This window comes from Betta splendens, chromosome 16, assembly GCF_900634795.4.
Source record: "Betta splendens chromosome 16, fBetSpl5.4, whole genome shotgun sequence".
Taxonomy (NCBI): domain Eukaryota; kingdom Metazoa; phylum Chordata; class Actinopteri; order Anabantiformes; family Osphronemidae; genus Betta; species Betta splendens.
The window spans coordinates 8,652,876-8,663,664 of NC_040896.2; the positions used below are offsets into that span (position 1 = coordinate 8,652,876).

The 10,789-nt window shown below is 48.2% G+C and overlaps 1 protein-coding gene across 1 annotated transcript in view; it reads right to left on the bottom strand.

Moving 5' to 3' along the window:
- Window positions 1-10,789, bottom strand: part of LOC114843479 (thrombospondin type-1 domain-containing protein 7A) — a 99,759-nt gene that overhangs the window by 69,879 nt on the left and 19,091 nt on the right. The gene's annotated exons all lie outside the window — the stretch shown is intronic.

Consider the following 10,789-nt stretch of genomic DNA (forward strand, 5'->3'; position numbering starts at 1 on the left):
TGGCACAGTGTTTTATCTTTATTTACAGAGGAACGGATGCTCCTGCTCTGCAGCGAGGTGACTCAAACATTAGAAGCACATTTAAACACGAGCTGTGCAGTGAAGGCTCAAACTCTCACTCCAGACGTCGGCTGCTGTTGACTCATATCTGAGCTGACAGCCTCGTGGACGCCTCGCCTAAAGGTGTGTGATAGTTTGGCAGAGGGTACGTGGGCAGAGCGGTGAGGGTTAATGAGGTTTCAGGGGCACAGAGAGTGTGAGTCTCACTGATTCTGGCCCGTGGTCCTCTGGTTTCTATGAGAGCGGCAGCGACACGGACTCCGCGGGCGCTTCACGCTGACCCGCTCCCAGCAGCTTCTCGTCAGGGTGTGGTTCAGCATTTCATCTCCATCTCCATCGCAGACATGTAATATGCATGCGACTCGCTGCAGCAGACACAACAACAACGACGCGGCGGCGGCGGCGGCTGGGACTCAAAGGAGGTGTCATGCAGACGGCAGACTCCACTCTGATTCGCCTGTGACGCTAATGCTCAAAGCCAGTGCAGCGTCAGACCTGCTGCCGTCACTGCGTCTCCTGAACCCAAACACAGAACGTGAAAATCACGCAGCGTCGAAGCAGATCGCACGAGGCTGATTTCTGCTGCAAAGGTGCTACTGAATCCACCAAGAACTAGTGGGAAGCGTCGTCAGAGAACGTGGCTCCGAGCAGCAGGCGACTGCCTGTTCGTTTGCTGTTGGAAACAGTGACTCAGTTCACTCAGGGTCGCAGGAGCGGCCGTGCAGCCTGTAACTAATCCTCACAATAACATTCAACACGGGCCTTTTCTCCCTCGCTTCCAGCAGCGTCCGGCAGCACACGTGCTTTTGATGCGCTGCGTCTGTCTCTGAGACTCCCGCTTTCATGGTCATCCAGAGGAAGCAGCGTTTCCACAGCTTTGAAAAAATAAATCACTTTTAAAATATTCAGCCGCAATGTGTTTTTCCAGACACAATGCCGTTGCTCAGGATAATCCACAGGCCTCGCTGTCAACAAAATTCTTTGGACGCACTTTAAGAGCGCCTCAGAAAACTGCTGACAGAGTAACAGCGCCGTCTCTGGAAAGTCACACTGCTGTTGAATATGCAGCGGCAGTGTTCTGCGGTGAGGACAAAAACACCAGGGACTACGTACAGAGCACGTGCCTGGGTAATTACTGATACAGGTATGTGAGGAGGCTTCAGTGAATGAGGGCGAAGCTACAATTAAAAAGCTAAACGCATCCAGTCCCTCAGAGCGATGCATTTCCCCGTGTTCCTCTGCTCTGCTGTTAAATCCCCTCCTGATGATGTTCTCCAGCCACGTGCACGTAGTAGCTGGATTATCTTTTGTATTTGGTAGATTAAGCGCTCGCTGTGTGGATTTTCTAGATGGCTGGAGCAAAGGAGGTGAATGAATTTACAGTGCGCGAGCGCTCGGCTCGTGCACCCGCGCCGCCGGCGTGCGCTGCACTTGTAAGATCTCAGGTTACAGGTGTGCGCTGGTCGGAGCAGGTGCCGCGCTTCGCTCGGGGCCGGGGCAGCAGCAGCAGCAGCAGCAGCAGCAGCAGCAGCTTGATGATGTAGCTGTCGCTTTATTAAGATAAATGTCCCAATCACACGGTGAGATCTCCCACCCTCAGGAGCCCCAGCGCCGGGGATTAGATTACCACCTCCCACCGTGCATCACGCGTTACATCACAATCAAATAGGAAGCTAATACTGGAGTGGGGGCGACTCGGCGGCCTCGCCTAAAACGAGCTCCGGGGACGTGAACTACAGCTCCACGACCTTCATGTGAACGGCATTATGGCGATGAATGAACACGGAACTGTGATAATAACGCGTTGGAGACGGCGCTTGTTTGCATCACGCCTTCATTTAGACTCGTATCAGCAAATAAAAACGGAGGAGCGACGCGGCGACAGAGGCCCAGGATGAGAACATGATGAAAGACGGCGCAGAGCGTGCGCTCACATGGGACACGCGGTGGAACATGACACGCTGTAATTTCTGCTGTTCACTCAGGGCTTTTATTTTTAGAGAGGCGCTCACACGAGCTGCTTTTAAGACGGCCGAGCAGCAGATTCATCAGAAACGAGCACATTCACGTATTCCCACACAGGCGGTTCACATCAAGCCACGCGTTGGGACGGCATCGTTTTCATTATTCTGCCTCGACGAAGCTCCGAAATTACATAACAACACAATTACGATCACCTAATAATCCTGTAAGCATCACCTGGAGTGCTGCTCAGACAGGAGCGGTGCCCAAGCAGTGTCGAAGAAACATAAAAACCCTGAAAGCGTGATAATAAAACAAACAAGACGCAACTACGGCCAAACTTTGAGGCTCCACGTGAAGCCACTAAGTGCTGCCTCAGCTCAGCTCCCACAGGGCGGGACGGGACCACGGCCTGGCGCTCCGGCACCTGAGCCCACTCATCGTGATGCTGTGACGCTGGGAAGCGTCGTGCATATTGACCAGCGACACCGCGCCGCTGAACTAAGTGCCTCTTTGTTTGCTGATTATAAAGCGCCACGTCCTGGCCTGTGATTACCCACCAGAGGATTTGTTTCGAGCTCCATTGTTTCTGAAAGCCACGGAGGCGTAGGAGTGGGAAGGTGGCAACACTGTGTTTAAGACTTTGTTGATGAATTTGCACCGAATTTACACGAATTTGCAGCATTGTCTGGAAGAATGAGCCTTTGAACATTTGCATTTATTTAAAAATCCAAGAAATGAAGCCGCTGCATTCTTTTGTCTCGGTTAATTAAAGCCCTGGTGATGCAACATTGATGGAAAATTACCGCCTGTCAGGTCCTTAATTCACATAACAGCAGGGATTCTTGTTTTACCAATCAGCTAAACATTCGGGCTTTAAAAAGTAACACTTCTAGGGCCGTTGGTGCTGAACTGGCTGAGGTGCCGGCCCACTTTGGAGGCCCACGGGGGATCCTTCCTGGATCGGACGCGGCAGCAGTAGGGTGGTGGGAGGCGTTGGACCCAGAACACGGACGCCGGAGCCAAGCACCGAACGCACCCAAGCGCACACGCACACGCTGTAAACAGGCCCACAGCCGGCCAAAGCGCACAGAGCGCCATCGTGCCACCGCACGGACCTTCTGCTGGCGCTTCATCCACGCCACTGAGGCGCATGATGAAAACAGAGGATGAGGAGCTGAAATCAGAGGGAAACCTTTGAATTTCATAAGCCGGCCTCTGAACTACAATCGCAATCAGCGCTTTGTTTCATCTCCGCTGCGCTCGTTGTCTTTGTATTCCGCTCCCTGCTAACATGACAAGTGATACACAACACTTGACTTGGCTTGAGTAAAATAGGTCATATGCAGCAAATGACACACAGATGCTGGCGGAGTGACACGGACCATCCTGCAAAAGCACAGTGAGGCATTTATTCAGGCTGCATGTTAAGGTCAGGTGTAGGTAGCTGCTGATCTCCTGGGTTATTCCGTTATAATGACTCTTTCGGGCATGACGGCTCACGCTGAGCTCGCAGAGAGGAGGTCCTGCAGCGTGTGCTCACCAGAGTAATGAGACATTTCCAGCCATCTCAGCTCCCAAACTGACAGCGTCACTGACTGGTGGTCCACAGGGACATCTTGTTAGGACGTGGAGCTATAATTGCACAATATGTTGGCGGGGGGGACATAAAGAAAGAGGGCAAATGCGATAGAGTTTTGCATTTGGTAGTTGAGCTGCCATTATTTGCAGTATCTTCTGTGAGCTAATCATGTGACTGCTTGTGCTCCATAACATTATAATCACTTCATCTGGAGAATCTTTTGAAAGCACTAGCCTGCGATAGGGTCAAACAACAGGATCCTTTTATTTCTCGGTGTCGTCACTCATATCACGGGACAAATGATTGATTACTATAAACCCTGTCAGGCCTCCTCGCTCCTCCAGTTGTGTGAAGACACCCACAGCCAGGAATAGAAGTGGAGACTGACAGCTGCCTCTCCCGGAGGACACCAGCCTCTTGCTTGTGCTAATTTGTGCCACTGCCTACGCATGTGGAGGTGTGAGCATATAATACCAGAGAGGTTTGGGCACACTTGTCAGAATCAGTCAATCTGGCCCTGATTGAATGAAGAGAAAGAGGTTTTGTGTGCAGGTGCGATTGGTGCTTCATGTTTACTATGCAGCAAACATGCCCTTCTGCATGCGCCGGCCTCCTATAGAGGTACAGTATAACGTTGTTTTGCATCCTGGAGCTGAAGACGGTGCTGCGCCTCTATTTTACACTATACAGCAGTGCATTGTCCGTGGAGGATTCAACAGATAAAGAAATGACACTCAACCAACTCAATGTCAACTCTGCAACTATAAGAACAAAACCTTTGAATAATTCATGGGAGCTGCTTCATGCATCTTATGTGCCAAGAAATAGGAGCGGTACTCCCACCATGGCATCCCTGCGAGATAAAAGGAGCGCAGGCTATGGAGCATTGACGTTATTATCTGCCTTTCACAGAAGTGGTGCATAACTGTCAAACTGTGGAGGCAGATGAAGGCCTTCTCCGAGATGGGGTGAATTTGATCCAGCGCGTACCTGAACGATTCTGCCAGATGAAGGCGGATCCAAAAAAATCCTACTGTGAACATTAGCGTTCGGCAGGAAGCCTTCTCCCAGTCAATTCAATTTAGCCCACTTACGGAAACCCGAGCTTTGCCCTTGCTCGCTACACTGCAGATGTCTGCAGAGGTTAACCCTGCTGGCGAGGCAATTTCTTCCCTTTGTAACAATGTTCAGCCACTAAGACTCAGAGAGCTTAATTGCAGGCAGGTGGCCAGAGCTCAGAGGCTATCTGTTCCACACGACATGAGACTGACAAGTGGAGACGCACCTAATCAGGAGGCAGAAATATGCCACCTGGGCGGACGAAATAACAGCAGGGGCCCCTGAGTGGAGGAGATGACGCTTGTCCATCCGGAGTATGAATCCCAGATGCCAGTCTGCTCGTCTGACCCCCTGGCACTCCCTCCCCACTTGATAATTGGCTGGATGAGGCAGATTATAGGGCCCTTGGGAGACGGTTGCTAGGATATGGATGAGAGGGTGAACATAGCTCTGGACATGTCTCGTCTCTCTCCCGTGTAAAGATCTCATTATTTGGTTCCTAAATGTCTGCTGTCAAAACAATATTCTATATAATCCTCATCTTCAACTGATGACTAATAATAATGTATAAATATTCACTTTCGTCAGCATACCATTTCCAAAGTCAATGTGCACTGTATACAGCCTTTTAAAAAATAATTCTGTAACCTGAGGGCTTCTAAAAAGCCATAATTTAGCCAAGCTATTGAGCAAAGGGTAAATCAATAACAGAAAGTGACTGTGACGCTTCAGCAGAAGCATAAATCTCTGTCCAACAACACAACGTGCCAATGCACAGCTACACAGCGGCAGGTTTATTGCACCTTCAGAGGTACTCAACTGCATGAGTGATGGGGAAGCTGCCATCGCCTCCATATGGCAGCTCCAGCCATGTGCTCGGACACATATGCTTAGTGTGAGTAGAAGTGGAACATGTTCTGACATTATAGTAGCGAAACACGGCGATGAATGAGAAACGAGGACCGAACAACAAGGGGATCTAAAAGACTCAAAGTGGCAACAAAGCAAATGGAGGAAGTTCACACGGTTCATGCAAACAAGCTTAAGATTCCAAGGCGTCCTCAGGCAGGATTCTCCCTCATTTACTGACTGGATGCATGTGTGGTGATTAAACTTACAGGTTTTACATTTGGAAACTGTTTATGTTTCTAATACTACTACTACTAATAATAATATTACTTTGCTCAACTTGTCCTTGTTCCAAAAAGTCAATGCCTTCAGTTACACTCAATAAATTATCAAGTGACATATTACAACATATTACTGGTACTTCACAGAGCATTGAGATCAATATTTTTGAATATCCACCGCTATTGCTTCAATCCTGACCACAAAACTGGGAAATTCATTCATACAAACTGGTCAAATGAAATAATTAAACAACACTGAACTGTTTTGTTAGACTTCTTCACCAATTCTGCACCACTAACGTGTTAATGTAACCACATGTAAGGGTTTGATAATAACTAGGTGATTAATAGTCAAGTAATGTGTTACCAGGTCATCGATATAACATAAATCACATATATATGTATGAGATGGTCACGTTCTAAGACAGGAGCTGTTTTATGGTTGTTACACATCATTCATGTCATCAATAAATACTAAAAACAAGATAAAAGCAGTAGATGTTTGAGTGTTACAGTAAGAACAAGACATGACATCATCTATAGAGAAGACCGATCAATCTGAGAAGACCTGACGCTAGGCTGATGGTGCATTTGAGTTCAGCAGCTGTCCTGGCAAGTGCTACGCCTCCACAGACACGCGTTTAGTCAGGTAGCGCTCACTCGGCCTTCCGTACTTATGGCCCGTCTTCTAAGATGGAATAACAAGAAGTGACATCATACGGAATATCATTATGTATAAATGAGGCTCCCACTGCCTCCGTTTCCTCCATAAATTAGCGGGCGACAAAGAACAAAGCTTTCAAGGAACAGCGACGTGATTAAAAATCCTTCCTGCTTGCTGCAGTGCGAGAGGAGGAAGCAGACGACTCACATCGAGCTGCAAGAAGAATATCACCGCTGGATAGATGAGGTGGAGCGGGCGGTCCAAGGTGAGGCAGAGCGCACACACACGCTGAGCGCTGTGATCGCACTGGGGGGTGTGAGCTGTAAAAACCGCCACCCTCCATCAGAAGGCGCCGAGATAAATGAGCACACAACGCTCTGTTTCTGCTCTTTGATTCCACTGCTGCTCCGCTCCAGGTAAACATGAGAGGAAAGGGGGGAGGAGATGGGGCCACGGAGCATGTGATCTGCCTCACACTAAGCTAAATGTACGCGCACGCACACATACACCAGGACAGAACGGATGCGGCCCTTTGAACATATGCGCTCACTGGCACAATTTACGCATGCGCGCACAAACACAGTCGAACATCCACACAAAGACACCATTTAGTGTCCTCACACGGGTCCCAGCGTGGGGATGATCAAGGGAAAGCTTTAACCTTCAGTATTAGCATCCCTACGCCTGATCAGTATCAGTAAACAGCCAACCTCTTTGTCACTGCTCACTCTGTGGAAGCGGAGACAACGCTATCAGATTAAACTGATGAGCAATCGAAGCTTTCAGCTCAAACCATCAAGGTCTGGGCTCCGTCTCGTCCAACATTCACACCTTTTGCCTATTCCGTGATCCAGCAGTAACATCTGGATTAAAAAGCGGTGGAGGTTTAATCGTGGGGCCAGGAGGGGAGTGTTCTGAATCCATTAAATATGGATTAGAGTGGTAATCGCAGGAGAGTGGGACAGGGGGTGTGGAGAACAGCCAGGTGGGTGACCCACCACAGGGGGTGGGACAGAGAGCAGCCAGACGACGGCTACGCGCTAACTTCCGCCGCCATCTGTTTAAACGCGGCGGCCGGCGCGAGCGAGGGCGACGCCGCAGCGCTGACGGCAGCAGCAGCGAGTGGGTGTCGGGGATTTGTTTGTTTGCGTAGCCCACGGAGGGCAGTCGCTGTGACAACACGCCGCAGTCTGGAAATAAATGTGGGTTAATGAAGCTGCACACCAGATGTGTCACTTATATGTTGGATGCCGTACAGATGCCAAGGAGACGCGAATGGCTGTGGATTCGTACACTCACCGCCCAATGTGTTAATTCAGTCTGTGATAATACAGGACGAGTGATTAGAGACTTGTCAACAAATGACGCAACAAAGCACGTGTTTAAATAGCAGCATGATCGCTATGCAATAAAAGTATCACTGAAACACTCACCATGTGCATATTTAACTCATTAAACTTCATTATAAATAAAAATACGCAACAAAGGTCTTGTACAAAACAGGAAAAAAAGCTTTGATTGTCTAAAATGTTGCTTATTACCGTTTATGTGTTCATTAATCAATTAGTTCATAGTTTAAGAAAAGGATGCCAGGAATTCACTTGATCCTTCAGATTTTGCAGCCACTTAATTAATGCTGATGAGAGTCTAACTGCTAAGTTGCATTCTTACTTTGAACTGTACATCAATAAGCTTTGAATTTTATCTCACATCAAAACACTGCACGGCAGAGTCAGCTGTGGAAAGTTACCATAGCAGCAGCACGATGGCCTCGCTGAGATTAACAGTAGGCTTGCATCATTCCTGTTCCATAGTTACACACCGGCAACGTGCGCTCGCATGTTAACAAGGCGACCTGAGCTCCACATAAGCCACGCAACGGGCTGCACGTCAACCGTCCTAATGAGAGCCAGCTCACGATGGACGCTCCACCTTACGATGAGCGTCCGGCCCAGGTCTAGTGTTGAGCAGGAGTTTGCATTCTGTGGCTGAGTGTTCTTGATGCCAAGTCCCTTTCAAAGGCACCACAGTAGGTGGACGATCAAAGCAACCCGATCGCTGCCCTGCACCATCATCTTAAATGCCATGTTCTGCCCTGCAATACTTCTCCCTACACTCAGCGAGGTGACGGAGCAGCGAAATGTGAGGCAGTGATTGGGGGATGTGAACTTTTGCTTTGATATAGGATTTGGAGGAAATATAAAGCAAAGACATTTTGTCAAGATAAGAAGAAAATGCTCCTCTGAACTGCTATTGCTCACATTCTTCAGCTGATGTTGCCGTATTTACTTGAACTTGATGTCGCCCGGAGAAATAAAATTCTAGATTTTAGATCCCAGGCCGATTCGACAGAGGACCAATGAGGAGCAGCATTGCCTCAAAGAACAACATGGTGTCTTTGAAGGATGTTTGATGGTAGCGGCTTGAAAGTCAACTGGTTCTTCTGACAAGAAGGCTTTGACAGACACATCAGGCCACATTGGCAACATCCAACAGAAATTAGACCGGACAGATGGAAATACACTTCAGATGAAATGGAAGAGCGTTCTTCCCTTTCATCCTCAGAGCCATATAAGAGCAGCAGCTGCTGGCAACATGACGGGCAATAATGGAGCGCGTAGGTCCGAGGTGATCAACGGCAGCGTTTGGCAGCGGTGCTGTCGACACCAGCAGCACCGCTCTTATTATTTCTCCCCCTTGAGTACGACGCTCCATCCTGAGAGGCTGCATTCATTTTCACAGTAGGACTCTGTTGTCTCTGCCGCTCTCGTCCTGTTTCACAGCCATTCCATCATCTCTATTCTCTCTGGGTTTTTCCTGTTTTTTCGCTCGCATATTGCTTCCACTTTGCCTTTATAAACACGACTCTTCCAGGGGAGTCGGCCCATACGTGAGGGGCATTGGAAGCCTTTGTTGGCGAGAAACTATTATGTGTCGAGCACCACTAAAGGTTAATTATGTCCAGTGTGAGACTAGAAACTGAAGCTGAGGTGTGATGTCTGTTTCTTCTGACATTTAGGAGAATCATGACAAACTCGACACCAGGAACAGCTGGAGAAGCATCGGCCTCGTTTTTAGACAACGTGAGTTTTTCTGTTCCAGGTTCTTATTCATTGATAAGTGATTATTTGAGCTGTCGCTGGTTAGGAGGAAAAAGCTGCGATTGTGTAAACGTAACTAATTAGTATGTTCAAACAAGAGTCGAATTCAGAGGTGATGATTATCTCTTAATTGTCGTCAGCTGTAATTTTGATTTTTTTTTGTCTCCTGTGTCATCCAACAAAGGATGTGTTTGTGTGACAGGAGCGAGATAAAAAAGTCACTGGCTGTTTATATTTAGCAGTCAAAATTGTTTAGGCATCAAATCATAGAACAGATGCTACTGTACCTACGTAATGTGTTTGTTTCATAGGCTTTTTACCCTACTATAATCAAATTCTTGGCTATTTGACTTAATTGTTTTGATTAAAAATGAGAAACGAGCTTCTTCTGGGCTGATAAGAAGAGTGGATTCGTCGCCTACGTGTATGAAGGGAGCAGGTGCAGAAACACAGAGCAACGTCTCTTCATTTTTAGATCAGGTTCATCCAAAGTTTGGCTAAAAGTAAAAAGAACACGCTGCGTAGACGTCTAAAGAAATCACTTTCCACCTCATATTTTGAAACAGTCGGGGAGTGTGAGCTGTGAAGGGAGCCGTGTGTAGCTCTCACTGTACTACACAGGGAGGCTGCGTCTTCTGTCACTGCAGCGCTAACATCTACAGCAGGAGACGCTTCTAAAGGAGGAATCTGATTACTCCTCTGATGCATGAAAATACCCATTTACAGTAACCGTGATACTTAAGTGCATGGAAATTTGTTTCGTGACCAACGGCATAACCAGATTGTCCAGTAATCTGGTTACTCAAGCGTGATGTGAACAGAAACAGAATGAAGCCCAGTGAATCAGAAACACATGTTCATTTCAGAAACTGCTTAGCACTGGCGTCTACAGGCTCCTGTACTGTTCGTCCCATAATCCTCAACGTCGACCTGAGTAGGAAAAATCCCACCGCAACATTAGGCTCATCTATCAGGATGAGGCGTCTGGGATTTGGCCCTTGTTCAACCTTTGGTGACAACGAAAGGAGCGCTGTGACATTTTCAGTGAGCGCAGTGGAATAAAAGCATGTGAAGGTCGGGGTGATAGATGGTAGATGGGCTGGTCTTTGACCACGGTGGGTCCACATGCCAGCTCATAGCCACAGTTGGCACAGGCAGGAGTGGAAGGTGCCATGTGCAGGGCTTAGAGTGACTATTACAAAGGGTCACGTCCACCACGTCCTTGTAGGAC